This window comes from Hyla sarda, chromosome 6, assembly GCF_029499605.1.
Source record: "Hyla sarda isolate aHylSar1 chromosome 6, aHylSar1.hap1, whole genome shotgun sequence".
In the NCBI taxonomy this organism is placed as follows: domain Eukaryota; kingdom Metazoa; phylum Chordata; class Amphibia; order Anura; family Hylidae; genus Hyla; species Hyla sarda.
The window spans coordinates 283,616,108-283,635,073 of NC_079194.1; the positions used below are offsets into that span (position 1 = coordinate 283,616,108).

At 45.2% G+C, this 18,966-nt stretch overlaps 1 protein-coding gene and 1 non-coding gene across 2 annotated transcripts in view; both read right to left on the reverse strand.

Annotated features, from left to right (window-relative positions):
• MUS81 (MUS81 structure-specific endonuclease subunit) overlaps positions 1 to 18,966 on the reverse strand; it is a 123,848-nt gene that overhangs the window by 98,995 nt on the left and 5,887 nt on the right. The window contains exon 2 of the mRNA XM_056527520.1: positions 8,636 to 8,705. The gene's annotated coding sequence lies outside the window, so the exon portion shown is untranslated. The remainder of the gene's footprint in view (positions 1 to 8,635; positions 8,706 to 18,966) is intronic.
• On the reverse strand, positions 2,716 to 2,822 carry LOC130278344 (U6 spliceosomal RNA). Its single transcript, XR_008845990.1, has one exon. It is a non-coding gene; the product is annotated as a U6 spliceosomal RNA (small nuclear RNA).

The following is an 18,966-nucleotide window of genomic DNA, read 5'->3' on the forward strand; positions in this document are numbered from 1 at the left end:
AAAGTGATACTCACCTACTCCCTGATCCCTTAGGTGCTGTTCGGAGGCTCTCCTAGTCACAGCTTCCTTCTTATTCCTGTAAAACCAATCAGTGGCCACCATGGTGGACCACCTGAAGCAGTGATTGGCTGAGCAGGGCAGGAACTAGGAAGCAGCGGTGACTGGGAGCCATCCAGATGGCAGCTGCAGGGAATCGGGGGGTAGGTGATTATCACTTTTCTTTTTTGAGTCTGCTGTAAATAGCGTATTTTGTCCCGAATGGAGTCACCAGGTCAAGGAAATCAATGGTGTCCGCTTCTCCTGTTAACAGTATATGTTGGCATCCCCTTTTCTGCAGGTTGCCAATGGAAACGACTATTGTGCAATAACAACAAGCCTAAAAGATCCTAAATAACACAAGCTAGAGGGCACTGCTGTGGAGAAATACAAATGGTGTAAGCATGTACTGTGGAGGCTAGTGATCTGTCACTGTAACAACGTGGAGTCTTGATGCCTGTGGGTCCGGAGGTGCTGGGAACCAAGAAACCTGAAGTCACTCAATAGCACACATAAGAAGACAAAAAGGTCCCCGCACTCACCGCGAGGAAAAAGCAACTTCTATGGCATCTTGGACAGATCCGACTTCAGGCTGACAGCAGGGAGCTCAGAGTGGAGTCGACTGCTGGCAAAGTTTCGCGCAGATCGTGCTTCTTCCGGCCTCATACGAGGCCGGAAGAAGCACGATCTGCGCGAAACTTTGCCGGCAGTCGCCTCCACTCTGAGCGCCCTGCTGTCAGCCTGAAGTCGGATCTGTCCGAGATGCCATAGAAGTTGGTCTGCTGTTTCCTCGCGGTGAGTGCGGGGACCTTTTTGTCTTCTTATGTATGCTATATAGCCTAAAAGATCTACAAATACACCTGGATCTTCATCAGTCTTTAGGCTGGGTTTACACATAAGCCCAGATTTATCAAACTGTGTGAGAGAAAAAGTGGAGGGATTTCCCCCCAGCAACCAATCACAGCTCAGCTTTCACTTTACCTCAGCTCATTAGCTGAGCTGTGATTGGTTGCTGGGGGGAAATCCCTCCACTTTTTCTCTCACACAGTTTGATAAATCTGGGCCATAGTATTTTGTTTCTGGCCAAAACCAGGAGTAAAACCAAATACAGAGAGAAATGATAATGGAACTATATTCTAATAATAATAATAATATAAAGCTTTTCACCTTTTTCTGTGCTTTGGACCCAATCCTAATGTGAACCCAAAAGCATTGATATTGCTCCAGTATAACTGCAAGCATAAATATATTTATGTGTTGTTTTCAATGGGAATCTACATTATATTTCATAGGATGCAGATTTTTTTCCACCACAGATTTAAAGGAGTACTCCGGCCCTGAGACATCTCCCCTGCAAAGGATAGAGGATAAGATGTCTCACCGCAGGGGTCCCACCGCTGGGGACCCCTGCAATCTTGTATTCGCCACCCACCGGTTTCAGTTGCATGCTGCGGTACCAGCTCACAAACAGCCGGGTGGCGACCACTGGGCCGGAGTATCGTGGCGTTCCGACTGCGACTCCGTGTGACGTCCCCCCCTCCGCCCCCGCTATGCAAGTCTATGGGAGGGGGCGTCAAGCCCCCTCCCATAGACTAGCATAGCGGGGGTGGGGGGTGACGTCACACGAGGGCGGACTCATGACATCACGATACACGATACTACCGCAGCATGCAGCTGAAACAGGTGGGTGGCGAATAGAAGATTGCAGGGGTCCCCAGCAGCGGGACCCCTGCGGTGAGAAATCTTATCCCCTATCCTTTGGATAGGGGATAAGATGTCTCGGGGCCGGAGTACCCCTTTAAAGGGGTACTCCCGTGCCCCAGCCTTCTGAACATTCGGTTCAGAAGACTTGGTGCAGCATCCGCGACGTCACGGCCACGCCCCCTCATGGCGTCACGCCACGCCCCTCCATTAATGTCTATGGGAGGGGGCATGACGGTCGTCACGAGGGAAGCGTAGCCGTGACCACTGCTCCAAGCCTTCTGAACCAGATGTTCCGAAGGTTGGAGCATGGGAGTACCCCTTGAAATCCAAGCTATAGAAAGAAAAAAAATGCTGAATGAGGCTACAAAACCGCTAAAAAAATAAAGCTGAAATGTGAAGGAGTGCCCCAGATTTCTGCCACAGATCTGCAAGGAGTTATAGGGCCCATCCACACTGCAAAATTCAGTGGAAGAAAACTCCAATTCCGGACTCTGCAGCAAGAACGGACATGTTCATGCTTTCAGCGGAATCCCCTCGGAAATGCATTACCAGTTGAATGAACATGCTCTAGCAGTTGGGAATAAATTTGACTCTCGGTCACACTTAGGCTATGTTCACACCTTAGAATGTCCGCACGGACAATCTCCAAGCGGACATTTCGCAGACTGCGGGCACCGACATAATATGGCGGCACTAGGACTGCACAGGAATGTGACGTCTCATAGACGGTTATGAATTCCGTGCGGAGTCAGCAGAAAGAATGAACAGGATCATTCTTCCTGCAGACGTGGAAAATGGAATTTCCGTGCCAGAAACATCTGGCGCAGAAATTCCGCCGTGTGCACAGCGCAGCAGAATCCCATTGAATACATGCAATTTCCGAGGTGTGAACATAGCCTTATCCTGCCAAGGGATGCTGATGTATACTGTGGTGGAGAGAAGGGAGTTCTATTGATTTTATTATTTATTTATTTTTTTATTATGGAACGCTTTACGAATTCGCATGTTTTCTTTGCGCAGGGGCCATGCTAATCTTCTCTTTATTGTTTGTATTTTAGTATATGTGCTGCCAGAGCGAGCACAAGTGAGTGCCATTGATTTTAATGGCTCAAACAGTGTCAACTAGTTTAGGTCATATATGCTTTATTAAAGGACTACTCTGGAAATTTTTGTTTTGTTTTTGTCAAGAATGCCAGCATTTATTTACAACTTATTTAGTCTTAGTTCACACAGCCGTTGTGTTCGACTGAGTTCTGCTTTTTTAGTGCCAAATGGACCAAGAACGAGTAAGGCTGGGTTCACGTGTTCAATGTGAAAAAGGTGCGGAAATGTATTGAAAACCGCATGCATCCGGTTGCATCCATTTTGCGCGGTTTTGTACATTTTTTTCCTGTACCCAAAACCGTAGCCTACCACGATTTTTGGTCCGGGTGAGAAACTATATTAAACCGTATACTTTTTTTTTTAACCTGGGAGTCAATGGGAACCGTACAGAACCGCATGTGCGTACGGTTTCATCCGGTTTGCACCATACGGTTTTTGACTTTGCACAGGTTATTTTTCATGGAATTTTAGTCAAACAAGTGAAACTTTATTCATAATGGAGTGAAAAGTTAAAAACGTATGTTTCTTTCTTAAAAAACGGATGCAACCGGACATCATTTTTTAAACCATATACAGGTCAAAATTTGTACACACGTTTTCATACAGTTTAGTCGGGTTTTGAGGAATCAGTTTTTCATCAAAAATCTGATATGGGCACTATATAGCAAAAACGTGGTGTGCATGCACCCTTAGAGAGAAACTGACACTGTTGGGTTCCGATAGATCCCATTGACTTGAATGGGGTCTGTTGGAGTCCGGTATTTGGGCAGAGAAAAAATATAGGACATGCAGCATTTTTTCTCTGCTAAACTCCCATCCTTCTGACGGACTGACTGGGGAGGCTCCCTTTGGCAGTGCCTCCAGTATCACACTCCTGGCCTCCGCAGTGACCGACAACAAGAAGCAGGAAGAAGATTGCTGTGGAGGACGGGAGCGTAATACTGGAGGCACCAAGGGAGTAACCGTAGGTAAGTCCAGTTTTTTGTTTTCTTTTTTGTTTTTTTAAATGCAGGCATTATGAGCAAGTTTAAAAAAAAAAAAAGCAAAACCCTTTTTCCTTTAAGTACTTATTAGCAGCTGTATGCTACAGAGGAAATTCTTTGATTTTTAATTCATTTTTTGTCTTGTCCACAGTGCTCTCTGCTGACACCTCTGTCCGTGTCAGGAACTGTCCAGAGCAGCATAGGTTTGCTATGAGGATTTTCTCCTGCTTTGGACAGTTCCTGATACGGGCATCAGGTGTCAGCAGAGAGCACTGTGGACAAGACAAAAAGTAAATTCAAAAAGAGAAGAATTTCCTCTGTAGCATACAGCTGCTAAAAAGTACTGGAAGGACGAAGATTTTTTAATAGAAGCAATTTACAAATCTGTTTAACTTTCTGGCACCAGTTGATAAACAAAGGACGTATGTGCCATTTTAAGTAGGGATCGACCGATATCGATTTTTTAGGACCGATACCGATAATCTGTGACCTTTCATGCCGATAGCCGATAACTTATTCCGTTATAAGTTATCGGCTATTTACCCCCCACCGGCCCCGCAGAAGCCACAGCAGATCAATGATTTAAAGCGGGCGCTTTAAATCAATGAACTGCAGCGGCTTTTGTGGGGCCGGGGACCACCGCCACCCGCTTCTCTCCCCTGCCTGTCCTGGGGTCCTCCCTAGTCCAACCACAACCACCGCTGCTGCCCCATTGCCTCCCCCATCCCTGGTTTTATAATTACCTGTTCCTGGGGTCCACCCTACTTCTGGCCCCGCGGCGTCCTGAGCTGTTACTGTGCGCACTGACGGTGACGTCACTCGTCATTGCGCTGCACAGCACGCAGGACGTCGCTGGACGTCGCAGGAGCCAGAAGTAGCGCGGACCCCGGGAACAGGTAATTATAAAACCGGGGATGAGGGAGGCAATGGGGCAGCGGTGGCGGCAGCGGTCTCTTGCGGGGACGGGGGCGGGCATTATCGGCATATCGGCAAGGTAATTGCCGATACCGATAATGTCCAAAATCGTGAATATCGACCGATAATATCTGCCAAACCGATAATCGGTTGATCCTTAATTTTAAGCGCACTGGACAACTCGGCAGCGCACGTGTCTCTGTTCGGGTTATTGAAATGAATGGACTTTGTTGCCCTCTGTTACAGTCTACGATGGGCATCCCGTTTTCGGCGGGGTGCATACGGATACGTCTGACGGAAGCACGAACACAGTGTGAACCCAGCCTTATAAGCTGAACGTAAGGCAACGTCATATTGCTGGATTCTTGAAGGATTGTGTCATTTATGGGTCGGCTGTAAAGTGCTGAGTGTCGGTGATCTGCAAATACGAGGCAGATGACAGGATAGGGTTGTGTGTGCTTTTGCTTTACTTCCTATATTGTAAAAGGCTTACGAAATAGAAAGGTTAGGGAAGTGCATCGACCAGGCCATATAAGGGGATTTCAGAAAGCTAGTGCTGCTTAAGGTGCAACTATGCAGAAGGCCGAGAGATCTGCAGCACGGTGCAAGGGATGCTTCACTGCTCACATACTGCCGAGCTAATACTGCAGGGAATCCATTCCTCCCGACCCTGCAGATCCCCCCCCCCCCCCAAACCTTATCTGATCTGTATGTTAGCAGTAAGGCCTCATGTGTATCACTGCATGCAATCCAAAATGTGTCAGGCTTTCTCAACTAGTGTGCCTCCAGCTGTTGCAAAACTACAACTCCCAGCATGCCCGGACAGCCGAAGGCTGTCCGGGCATGCTGGGAGTTGTAGTTTTGCAACAGCTGGAGGCACACCGGTTGGGAAACATTGATATAGAGGTTCCTGTGTATGCCTTGTGCTCACCTGTTTTAAGCCAATGTGGCAGGTATGAGTTTTCTTTATTTATTTTGTCCATAATGATAACAGTGGCATGCTGGGAGTTGTAGTTTTGCAACAGCTGGAGGCACACCGGTTAGGAAACATTGATATAGAGGTTCTTGTGTATGCCTTGTGCTCACCTGTTTTGGCCGATGTGGCAGGTATGAGTTTTATTTATTTATTTTGTCCATAATGATAACAGTGGCATGCTGGGAGTTGTAGTTTTGGAACAGCTGGAGGTATACCGGTTTGGATGCTGGATGCTGTTGGGCGAATAAATAGGTATACCAAAATCTAAAAAGGAGTTCATATTCAGAACCTGAGGAGCGCGTGCCATAATCTGCAGTAAAACACTGTGTGATGTGGATTTTTTTCACACCAAACCCACAGGAAGTCCACAGCGTTTGCCATTGTTGTTGAAGGAAAATTGTCAGCTTGCTCCCCCAGCACTAACCAGCAGTACTGGCTAATAGTGCGGGGGACGCTGATCAGTTTGATGGTTACTGTGCCCGGATCTGTTCAGCCTATATCTTCGTTTTTCCCTATTTGCTAATGAAGTGCTAATGGGCACAGGCGGCGTTAACTGGCACTCTGACGTCACCGCCACCAGCGCCCAGCTCATCAATATTCCTCCCCTCCCTCCGCCTCTCCCTCTTCTCCCCACTCTGTAATGAAGAGGGTGAGAAGGAGGGAGGGGAGGAATATTGATGAGCTGGGCGCTGGTGGCGGTGACATCAGAGTGCCAGTTAACGCCGCCTGGCCAGTTAGAACGTCATTAGCATATTGGGAAAACGAAGATATCGGCAGAACGGCCAGGCGGTTCTGGACACAGTAAGCATCAAACTGACAGTTTTCCTTTAAAGGGGTCATCCAGGAATCAAAAAACAAACCTCATTTCTTTGAAAGACCGCTCCTTGTCTGTCTCCAGGTTGGGTGTGGTTTTACAACTTGGCTCCATTCACTTCAATGGAACTGAGCTGCAGAACCGCACCCAAACTGGAGACAGACGGGGCACGGTCCTTGAAAGAATTGATCTCTGTTTTTTTATTCCTGGACAACCCTTTTAGGGTACGTTCAGACAAGCGGATCCGCAGCATATTTTACGCTGCGGATCCGCCGCTAAAGAACCGCTACATGCCGCCTTTAGATGTTTAGATGTCGCTACAAGCAGACACATTGAAGCGACGTGCGAGTCACCGTTCATGTGCGGTGTACTCGCACACTTCGCGGACGCTCCCCCTGCTCCATGAGCTAGGCCGAGAGCGGCCGTGATGTGCAAGAACACTGCGCATGTGCGCGGCAACTCGCACATCGCCTTAGTGTGTCTGCTCGCAGTGGCGTATTACCACTCCGAGCAGGCACATCTAAAGGCAGCATGTAGCGGTCCTCCAGCAGCGGATCCGCAGCGTAAAATACGCTGTGGATCCGTTGGTCTGAACGCACCCTTAATGGGATTCTGCTGCCCCATTGAAACTACGGAATTACCGCAGTGGACGTTTCACAGCGGAAATTCCTGACCCCTGGCTCTGCCGTAAGAATGAACAATTTTATTTATGAATTTATTTTTCACCAATAGGGTAGGGTTACACGTAACGGGTCTGCAGCGCATTTTACGCTGCGGATCTGCCGATGACCGACCCTAGAGTGTGCGTCCTGCTATGCCCCTGTGTCTGCTCGCACAAGGATCTGCACCACTGTAGTAAACACTGCAGGCGCATGCGCAGTTTACACACAGACATCGCGGCCGCTCCCCTTGCTACCTGTGCTAGGCAGAGAGCAGCTACGATTTCCAAGAGTAAACTGCGCATGCGCCTGCAGTTTCCTACAGTCGCGCAGATCCACACGGGCACACCAGGGCGCACATTCCAGGATCGGTCATCAGCAGATCTGCAACGTAAAATACGCTGCTGATCCATCACATGTGACCCTACCCAGAGATGTCTATACTGCATATTTGACCAAAAAAGCAAAAGTGTGGATGCAACTGTATGTGTTTCATTTATGATTGTTATTGCATCTTTATTTCATTAGTTCTTCATCTATTTTGTATTAGTTTCATAGCAAAGTGTAATTTCCTGCCTAGAAGATGCTTATCAGTATTTAGAAATAAAATACTGAGGAATTACTGATGGTTTATTATCTGTAATATGTCCATAGTTCAGATCTGTGTTATGGACTTATTCCCATATGCTTGTGTGAAACAGGCCCAAGGCTGGGTTCACACTACGGAATTTCCGAGCGGAATTCCGCTTTGAAATTATGCTTGGAAATCCTGGTGCAATTCTGGCCCTGTTGCTGAGTTTCCGCTACACAGTCCACAGTACGGAATTTCAGCGGAGGAGCTTTTGGCGCTGAAATTACGCCATAACGGCTCATTCACACGGACGGATCCGCCGACAATGGACCCTACAGTGCTGCCTCCATCTGTGCCTGCTCATAGCGGCAGTCCACCGCTACGAGCAGACACACTGCGATGTGTGAGTCGCCGCACACATGCGCAGTATACTTTGCACACATTGCAGCTGCTCTCGGCCTAGCTCAGGGAACAGCGGGAGCGGCCGCGATGTGTGCGAGATTACTGCGCATGCGCAGTGTGTCTGCTCGTAGCAGTAGATTGCCGCTATGAGCAGACACAGATGGAGGAAGCACTGTAGGGTCCATTGTCTGTTCGTGTGAACGAGTCCTAAAAGAATTGTCTTGCTCATTCTTTTGCGGGAATACACTGCCGCTTATGGCGACTGCAAAGTCCGCACGGTCCTAGTGCCGACTGATTCAGCTCTCTCCAGCCAGAATATTTCCGGCCAGCCTCACATTGTAATTCCCCCCAGAACTGCTATGTATTTTGCTGCGTCCCTCTCTAGTGTCTTTCTTGTGCTTTTCTGAGGGGTTTGTTCTTTTTAATGGCAGACAAGGCAGTTTTGCTGTTTTTGCTGCTGTAGTTACTTACGCTGATGTCACTGTACATGAAGGGCCCTCGTGATTGATGTCACTCCCGACAGCAGTACAGGCTTCTGTAGCTAAAATAGGAAAAACGTATTCAGTCACCGCCTTATAACAGGATGGTAAAATAAAAGCACATGACAACTTCTAAAGATCAAGTCAAAACCTATACCAAAACAATCAAATTCACTTTTTGATGATATAAAGAAAGATGCCAAGCACAATACTGTTCAGTGGTCCCTCAAGTTACAATATTAATTGGTTCCAGGACGACCATTGTATGTTGAGACCAGAACTCTATGGAAACCTGGTAATTGGTTATAAAGGCACCAAAATCTCATCCAAAAATAGGAAAAAGTGAGGATTAAAGAAAAATAAGTAGATAATTAATATAGATAAAGCAAATCCTTACATATAAAAGTAAGAAAGATCTGCTGGGAGCTGTAAATCACTGTCTATTTCAGTGTTTCCCAAGCAGGGAGCCTCCAGCTGTTGCAAGACTACAACTCCCAGCATGCCCGGACAGCCTTTGGCTGTCCGGGCATGCTGGGAGTTGTAGTTTTGCAACAGCTGGGGGCACCCTGTTTGGGAAAGACTGGTGTATGTAGAGGACAGGAGCTTCTTCGGGGTCCTGTACAGTACACGCAATGTCCTAAAAAAGTAACATGGAGTCACCCTTACCTGATGCCCAAAGGAGCAGCTAACCCTGGTACAGGTAAAGAGTACAGAACATGTAATACCTCCCTGTACTGTAGGGGGCGCTACCAGATAATCAGTCAGTGCATACGCTTCAGTAATACAGGTAAAGAGTACAGAACATGTAATACCTCCCTGTACTGTAGGGGGCGCTACCAGACACCAGTCAGTGCATACACTTCAGTAATACAGGTAAAGAGTACAGAACATGTAATACCTCCCTGTACTGTAGGGGGCGCTACCAGACACCAGTCAGTGCATACACTTCAGTAATACAGGTAAAGAGTACAGAACATGTAATACCTCCCTGTACTGTAGGGGGCGCTACCAGACACCAGTCAGTGCATACACTTCAGTAATACAGGTAAAGAGTACAGAACATGTAATACCTCCCTGTACTGTAGGGGGCGCTACCAGACATCAGTCAGTGCATATGCTTCAGTAATACAAGGGTTTTACCAGTAAATTGCCCATTCTGATTGGTCAGAACTTCCAGCCATTGACAGGTATCACAGATCTCGACTGTCCGTAGTATTGTATGTTGAGTCTGGTTTCAACTTACAATGGTCCAGAAAAGACCATTATATGTTGAAACTATTGTATGTTGAGGCCATTGTAAGTTGAGGGATCACTGTATACTACAAAAAGAAAACAAATCACTGACAACATAGGGTGAAATAAAACACCTGTATGATACGTAATGTGCCCCCCTATGGGTAATGCTGACCTGCCCTTCATCCACATTTTATTGACTTCAGCGATAAACGAAGTTAAAGGGGTACTCCGGTGGAAAACATTTTTTTTTATTTTTTTTTAATCAACTGGTGCCAGAAAGTTAAACAGATTTGTAAATTACTTCTATAAAAAAAATCTTTACCCTTCCAGTACTTATTAGCAGCTGTAAGCTACAGAGGAAATTCTTTTCCTTTTGAATTTCTTTTTTGTCCTGTCCACAGTGCTCTCTGCTGACACCTCTGTCCGTGTCAGGAACTGTCCAGAGTAGCATTGGTTTGCTATGGGGATTTTCTCCTGCTCTGGACAGTTCCTGATACGGACAGAGGTGTCAGCAGAGAGCACTGTGGACAGGACAAAAAAGAAATTAAAAAAGAAAAGAATTTCCTCTGTAGCATACAGCTGCTAATAAGTACTGGAAGGATAAAGATTTTTTTTTATAGAAGTAATTTACAAATCTGTTTAACTTTCTGGCACCAGTTCATTCAAAAAAAAAAAAAAAGTTTTCCACCGGAGTACCCCTTTAAGCATCACTAAGTCACAGCTAGGATCATAAGCTATAATATATATCTGCATTGACTACTTGGTCTCTCCAAATGTCTGAACCCCACCTGTCCTTGCCTCATGCTTTACTGAAGCTCTACTTATTTAGACTGCCTGCTGCGTATAAGCACAAGCTCTCCAGTGCATCGACACAGTGTTTACATTACAAGAAGGATATAGAAAGATTACTTGGCCGGGTTCACACCACCTTTTTGCAATACAGTTCCCGTATCAGTTTTTTTATGAAAAACCGGAAACCGGACTAAACTGTATCAAAACGTGTGTACAAATTTGAACCCGTATACGGCTTAAAGGGGTACTCCAGTGAAAACCTTTTTTTTTTTTTTTTTTTAATCAACTGGTGCCAGAAAGTTAAACAGATTTGTAAATTACTTCTATTAAAAAAAATCTTAATCCTTCCTGTACTTATTAGCTGCTGTATGCTACAGTGGAAATTATTTTCCGTTTGAAACACAGAGCTCTCTGCTGACATCATGAGCACAGTGCTCTCTGCTGACATCTCTGTGCATTTTAGGAACTGTCCAGGGTAAAAGGAAATCCCCATAGCAAACATATGCTGCTCTGGACAGTTCCTAAAATGGACAGAGATGTCAGCAGAGAGCACTGTGCTCATGATGTCAGCAGAAAGCTCTGTGTTTCAAAAAGAAAAGAATTTCCGCTGTAGTATTCAGCAGCTAATAAGTACAGGAAGGATTAAGATTTTTTAATGGAAGTAATTTATAAATCTGTTTAACTTTCTGGCACCAGTTGATTTAAAAAAATAAAAAATAAAAAGTTTTTCACCGAAATACCCCTTTAAAACATGATGTCGGGTTGCATCCGTCTTTTAAGAAAATAAAAAAAGTATATGTTTTTAACTTTTCACTCCATTATGAATAAAGTTTCACTTGTTTGAAATTCCAAGAAAAAAACTGTGCAAAGTCAAAAACCGTATGGTGCAAACCGGATGGAACCGTACAGTTCTCTACGATTCCCATTGAATCCCATGTTAAAAAAGAAAAAAAACATATACGGTTTCCATACATTTTTTCACCCGGACCAAAAACCATGGTAGGCTACGGTTTTGGGTAAGGGAAAAAAACGGACAAAACCAGGCTCAGTAGTGTATGTGGCCTCCACGTGCCCATATGACCTCCCTACAACGCCTGGGCATGCTCCTGATGAGGTGGTTTAATAGATCATCTTAAAATAAAAAAAAATCCACCCAAGTGAACCTAAAATTACAGAAACTCTGACGCGTTTTGTACCAAATGGTTCCAGGCATGCTGGGAGTTGTAGCTTTGCAACAGCAAGAGGCATCCTGGTTGAAAAGCCCTGCCTTACACCATGACTAAGAACCAATTGGTACAAAACGTGTCAGAGTTTCTGTAATTTTAGGTTCACTTGGGTGGATTTTTTTTTATTTTAAGATGATCTATTAAACCACCTCATCAGGAGCATGCCCAGGCGTTGTAGGGAGGTCATATGGCCACGTGGAGGCCACACACACTACTGAGCCTCATTGGGACTTGTTATAAGGACATTACATAAAGTTGGATCAGCCTGTAGTGTGGTTTTCCACTTTGATTTTCAGTGTGACTCCATATCCAGACCTCCATGGATTGATACATTTGATTTCCATTGATCATTTTTGTGTGATTTGGTGTCAATTGGTACAAAACGTGTCAGAGTTTCTGTCTAAGTGCTCTCTGATGACACGTGTCTCGGGAACTGTCCAGAGTAGAAGCAAATCCCCATAGCAAACCTCTTCTACTCTGTGCAGTTCCCAAGACTGGAGCCAGATGATATAAAAAAAAAAAAAAAAAAAAAAGTTTTTTCCTGGAATACCCCTTTAAGGATCTTGAGATTTTTTTCTAAATGAAAAATAGCCATAACTCTTTCAATTTTCCATCTACAGACCCATATGAGGACGTCTTTTGCACCACCAATTGAACTTTGTAATGACATCACTCAAAACTTATTTGTGGGACAAAATAAAAAATTAATAAATAACTAAATAAAAAATATTAATAATAATTTGCAGCTTTTGGGGACTCCCGTTTCTACACATTGCACTTTCCGGAAAAAATTACAAATTTTTTAAATTCTGTAGGTCCATATGATTAAAACAATACCCAATTTATAGAGGTTTTGTTTTATTTTACTACTTAACAAATCAGAATACATAAAATTGTCCTCTTCTGACCCCTATAATTCTTAAAATTTTCCGCATACGGGGCTATATGAGAGCTCATTTTTTGCGCCGTGATCTGTAGTTTTTATCTGTACCACTTCTGTTTTGATGGGACTCTTTGATCGCTATTTATTAATTGTTTTCTGTTATATGACGAGAACAAAAATCAGCAATTATGGACTTTTTATTTTATTTTTTTATTTATGTTTACGTCATTGACCGTGCAGTTTCGTTAACGTTATTTTTTAACCCCTTAAGGACACAGCCCATTTTGGCCTTGAGGACACAGAAAAATAACATTTTTGCGTTTTCATTTTTACCTCCTCACCTTCTAAGAGCTTTTTTTATTCTATTTAAGACTCTTTCACTTTTCTATCTACAGACCCATATGAGGGCTTGTTTTTAACACGACTCACTTTGTAAGGACAACTTTTACTTTACCATAAAATGTATAGCGCAACCACAAAAAAAAAATTTGATTTGTAGGGGGGGGGGGGGGGGGGAATAATTAGAAAATGGCAATTTTCTGACCCCCTCTAATTTTTTATTTTTTTTAAAATAAGGCTGTATGAGGTCTCATTTTTTGCGCCGTGATCTGTAGTTTTTAACTGTACCATTTTAGTTTTGATGGGAATTTTTTATCACATTTTGCTTATTTTTAAAGATATATGATGTGATCAAAAATGTATTTTTGGAGTTTGGTATTTTTTTTTTTTTTTACGTTAACACCTTTTACCGTGCAGGATCACAAACATAAAAAAAAGGATAAATCCAGCGCAGTCCTTGTGCGATTTCAAGACTTTATTCAGGCACCAACAGTAACAGGATAAAAGTAACGCGTTTCAGCCAGGTAACCTAGCCTTACTCATACGTGTATAAGTAAGGCTAGGTTACCTGGCTGAAACGCTTTACTTTTATCCTGTTACTGTTGGTGCCTGAATAAAGTCTTGAAAACGCACGAGGACTGCGCTGGATTTATCCTTTTTTCATCTATTTCTGCCGGGATTGCACCTATCCGGGCGCGGACGCTTGGCATCCCTGGGGTGAGCTATTGAACTCTGCTGTTCTATAATATTTTAATAGTTCGAGAAATTACACACATACCAACTATATTTTCCGTATATATCGGCGTATAACATGCATTTTTTAGGCAAAAATTTTTAGCCTACAGTCTATGTGCGTGTTATATGCCGATAAGCCGCTGCAGTTCAATGATTTAAAGCGGGTGCTTTAAATTAATGAACTGCAGTGGCTTTTGCAGGTGCAGAGACCGCTACCGCTGCCGGCTTCTCTGCCCCTGCCTGTCCTGGGGTCTAGAGCCCTGCTGCCGGCCCTTCTCTCCCCCTGGCTATCGGTGCCGCTGCCCGTTCTCTCCCCCTGGCTATCGGTGCCGCTGCCCGTTCTCTCCCCCCTGGCTATCGGTGCCGCTGCCCCGTTGCCTCCCCCATCCCCGGCTGTATAATAATTACCTGTTGCCGGGGTCGGGTCCACGCTGCTTCTGGCCTCCGGTGTGGCGTCCCCTGCGTCATTGCTATGCGCTGCATGGCGTGGTGCAATGACCTGGCTATCGGCGCCACTGCCCCATTGCCGGCACCGCTTCTCTCCCTCTGGCTATCGGCGCCGGCAATGGGGCAGCGGCACCGATAGTCAGGGGGAGAGAAGGGGCAGCGGCGCCGATAGCCATGGGGAGAGAAGTGGCGGCAGCAGGGCTCTAGACCCCAGGAAAGGCAGGGGGAGAGAAGCGGGCAAATGGCAATTTTCTGACCCCCTCTAATTTTTTATTTTTTTTAAAATAAGGCTGTATGAGGTCTCATTTTTTGCGCCGTGATCTGTAGTTTTTAACTGTACCATTTTAGTTTTGATGGGAATTTTTTATCACATTTTGCTTATTTTTAAAGATATATGATGTGATCAAAAATGTATTTTTGGAGTTTGGTATTTTTTTTTTTTTTTACGTTAACACCTTTTACCGTGCAGGATCACAAACATAAAAAAAAGGATAAATCCAGCGCAGTCCTTGTGCGATTTCAAGACTTTATTCAGGCACCAACAGTAACAGGATAAAAGTAACGCGTTTCAGCCAGGTAACCTAGCCTTACTCATACGTGTATAAGTAGGGCTAGGTTACCTGGCTGAAACGCTTTACTTTTATCCTGTTACTGTTGGTGCCTGAATAAAGTCTTGAAAACGCACGAGGACTGCGCTGGATTTATCATTTTTTCATCTATTTCTGCCGGGATTGCACCTATCCGGGCACGGACGCTTGGCATCCCTGGGGTGAGCTATTGAACTCTGCTGTTCTATAATATTTTAATAGTTCGAGAAATTACACACATACCAACTATATTTTCCGTATATATCGGCGTATAACATGCATTTTTTAGGCAAAAATTTTTAGCCTACAGTCTATGTGCGTGTTATATGCCGATAAGCCGCTGCAGTTCAATGATTTAAAGCGGGTGCTTTAAATCAATGAACTGCAGTGGCTTTTGCAGGTGCAGAGACCGCTACCGCTGCCGGCTTCTCTGCCCCTGCCTGTCCTGGGGTCTAGAGCCCTGCTGCCGGCCCTTCTCTCCCCCTGGCTATCGGTGCCGCTGCCCGTTCTCTCCCCCTGGCTATCGGTGCCGCTGCCCGTTCTCTCCCCCCTGGCTATCGGTGCCGCTGCCCCGTTGCCTCCCCCATCCCCGGCTGTATAATAATTACCTGTTGCCGGGGTCGGGTCCACGCTGCTTCTGGCCTCCGGTGTGGCGTCCCCTGCGTCATTGCTATGCGCTGCATGGCGCGGTGCAATGACCTGGCTATCGGCGCCGCTGCCCCATTGCCGGCACCGCTTCTCTCCCCCTGGCTATCGGCGCCGGCAATGGGGCAGCGGCACCGATAGTCAGGGGGAGAGAAGGGGCAGCGGCGCCGATAGCCATGGGGAGAGAAGTGGCGGCAGCAGGGCTCTAGACCCCAGGAAAGGCAGGGGGAGAGAAGCGGGCAGCGTCGGCCTCTCTCCCCCTGCCTTTCCTGGGGGCTTCTGCGGATCCTGCGCACCCTCATTTTACCAAGGATACTTGGGTAAAAAACTTTTTTTACCCAAATATCCTTGGTAAAATGAGGGTGTGTGTTATAGGCCGGTGCGTGGTATACCCCGATAAATACGGTATTTATGTTTGTAAAAATTGATTAAAAAAATTTTTTTTTTAAACACAGCGGGGGTCTGTAATGTCCCGGGGGTCTTGAGCTAGCCGGGAAGGATGATTTTATACTTTTGATGCCGTCTAAAGCCTGGCTGTGGAGTCGGACGAAATTTTGGGTACCTGGATTCGGAGTAGGCAAACAATGCACCGACTCCGACTAAATTTTGATTGGAATAATAAAAAAAAAAGTTGAAATGTCCCAATTCACAAAAAAATTATAATTAATGACTTCTCTACTGTAAGAATAAAGAACAATGCATGCAGTGCATCACATAACCGCAAAAAGAACACGTTAAGTGACTGCGAAGAAGCTTTTCATGTGCTTCACTATATGGCACGCAACGCACAATTAGGAGCGGCAATACTTATACTTCCCATAGTGTTGTGTTCTGCTGTTACAGGGAACCCATGGGTAACCTAGCCTCACTGATAAGGGATTAAGTAAATATATTTTTTGCAGGACTAGAGACACTTGTATAAGTGAAGGGAATGGAGGGTCAATAGTTCAAGACTGAAGCTGTAAACCATTGGAAAAACTGCTGCCATTCAGCTAAGGCTATAAAAACTTGTAAACTCCGATTGTTAGCTTAAACTTTAAACATGACTATGGGATTCTACTAGGGAAATCATGTTTTATAATAAATGTCCCTTCCTGGATCCTCCCACTGCCCTATCTTCAGCAGCAGATCAGCACACAAAAAGGAGAAGGCAGCAGCTTCTGCCCAACTACCTCTCTCTGCTAGAAGAGCTTAGAAGAACTTGGTGGAACAGCTTCTTGGATTCAACTTTAAGTGTTTATAAATACATTTGCATATTAATACAGAGGAGTCAGGGAGTCTGAGTCGGAAGTACAAAAAACTGTGGAGTCGGAACATTTATCTACCGACTCCACAGCCCTGGTCTAAAGGGTTAATAATGGGTAGTGGTGGGATCACACTACTGTGCATCGCTTCAAACTAACTAAACGCTGCTAGGCATACAGGCACTGGCCCAGGTGGCAAGTGTGTACCAGTGCACCCGATTTCCCTAATTGTTCAAACATTTACACACGTGTCAATACCACATATGTGAATTGAGCAGGCGGAGCCCCGCCTCTAGCGCACAATACACAGAGTATAGCATTGGATCGTTTGGGCGACATATCTCCGGACCTAAGGAATGTATTTTAGTAAGTAAACCCTCGTGTACACCCTAGTGCAGTGTTTTTTTGACCAGGGTGCCTCCAGCTGTTGCAAAACTACAACTCACAGCATGCTGTATAGTTGTAGTTTTGCAACAGCTGGAGGCACCTTGGTTGAGAAACACTGCCCTAGTGTATTGGATTTAGTGTGGGTGAATAGGCTGACAGTTTTCCCTTAATCAATGTTTTTATTTCCCATAGATGACCATTACTTGCAGTCTTCAGATTGCATACACCGTGGCATAGCAGTGATCAGTGTTATCGGCGCTCCATTAGTGCAGGCTGTTAAGGTTTGATTTGATGAAGCTCTAAAGATAAAGCTAAACATTCTGTACAACAAAACGCATGCATAAAATTTACGGGCTCTGTATAATGTATAACACTATAACCCAGCACATACAGCAGCCCGGGCTCTGTATAATGTATAACACTATAACCCAGCACATACAGCAGCCCGGGCTCTGTATAATGTATAACACTATAACCCAGCACATACAGCAGCCCGGGCTCTGTATAATGTATAACACTATAACCTAGCACATACAGCAGCCCAGGCTCTGTATAATGTATAACACTATAACCCAGCACATACAGCAGCCCGGGATCTGTGTAATGTATAACACTATAACCCAGCACATACAGCAGCCCGGGCTCTGTGTAATGTATAACACTATAACCCAGCACATACAGCAGCCCGGGATCTGTGTAATGTATAACACTATAACCCAGCACATACAGCAGCCCGGGCTCTGTATAATGTATAACACTATAACCCAGCACATACAGCAGCCCGGGCTCTGTATAATACATAACACTATAACCCAGCACATACAGCAGCCCGGGCTCTGTATAATGTATAACACTATAACCCAGCACATACAGTAGCCCGGGCTCTGTATAATACATAACACTATAACCCAGCACATACAGCAGCCCGGGCTCTGTATAATGTATAACACTATAACCCAGCACATACAGCAGCCCGGGCTCTGTATAATGTATAACACTATAACCCAGCACATACAGCAGCCCGGGCTCTGTATAATACATAACACTATAACCCAGCACATACAGCAGCCCGGGCTCTGTATAATGTATAACACTATAACCCAGCACATACAGCAGCCCGGGCTCTGTGTAATGTATAACACTATAACCCAGCACATACAGCAGCCCGGGCTCTGTATAATGTATAACACTATAACCCAGCACATACAGCAGCCCGGGCTCTGTATAATGTATAACACTATACCCCAGCACATACAGTAGCCCGGGCTCTGTATAATGTATAACACTATAACCCAGCACATGCAGCAGCCCGGGCTCTGTATAATACATAACACTATACCCCAGCACATACAGTAGCCCGGGCTCTGTATAATACATAACACTATAACCCAGCACATACAGCAGCCCGGGCTCTGTATAATGTATAACACTATACTTCAGCACATACAGCAGCCCGGGCTCTGTATAATGTATAACACTATAACCCAGCACATACAGCAGCCCGGGCTCTGTATAATGTATAACACTATAACCCAGCACATACAGCAGCCCGGGCTCTGTGTAATGTATAACACTATAACCCAGCACATACAGCAGCCCGGGCTCTGTATAATGTATAACACTATAACCCAGCACATACAGCAGCCCGGGCTCTGTATAATGTATAACACTATACTTCAGCACATACAGCAGCCCGGGCTCTGTATAATGTATAACACTATACCCCAGCACATACAGTAGCCCGGGCTCTGTATAATGTATAACACTATAACCCAGCACATGCAGCAGCCCGGGCTCTGTAT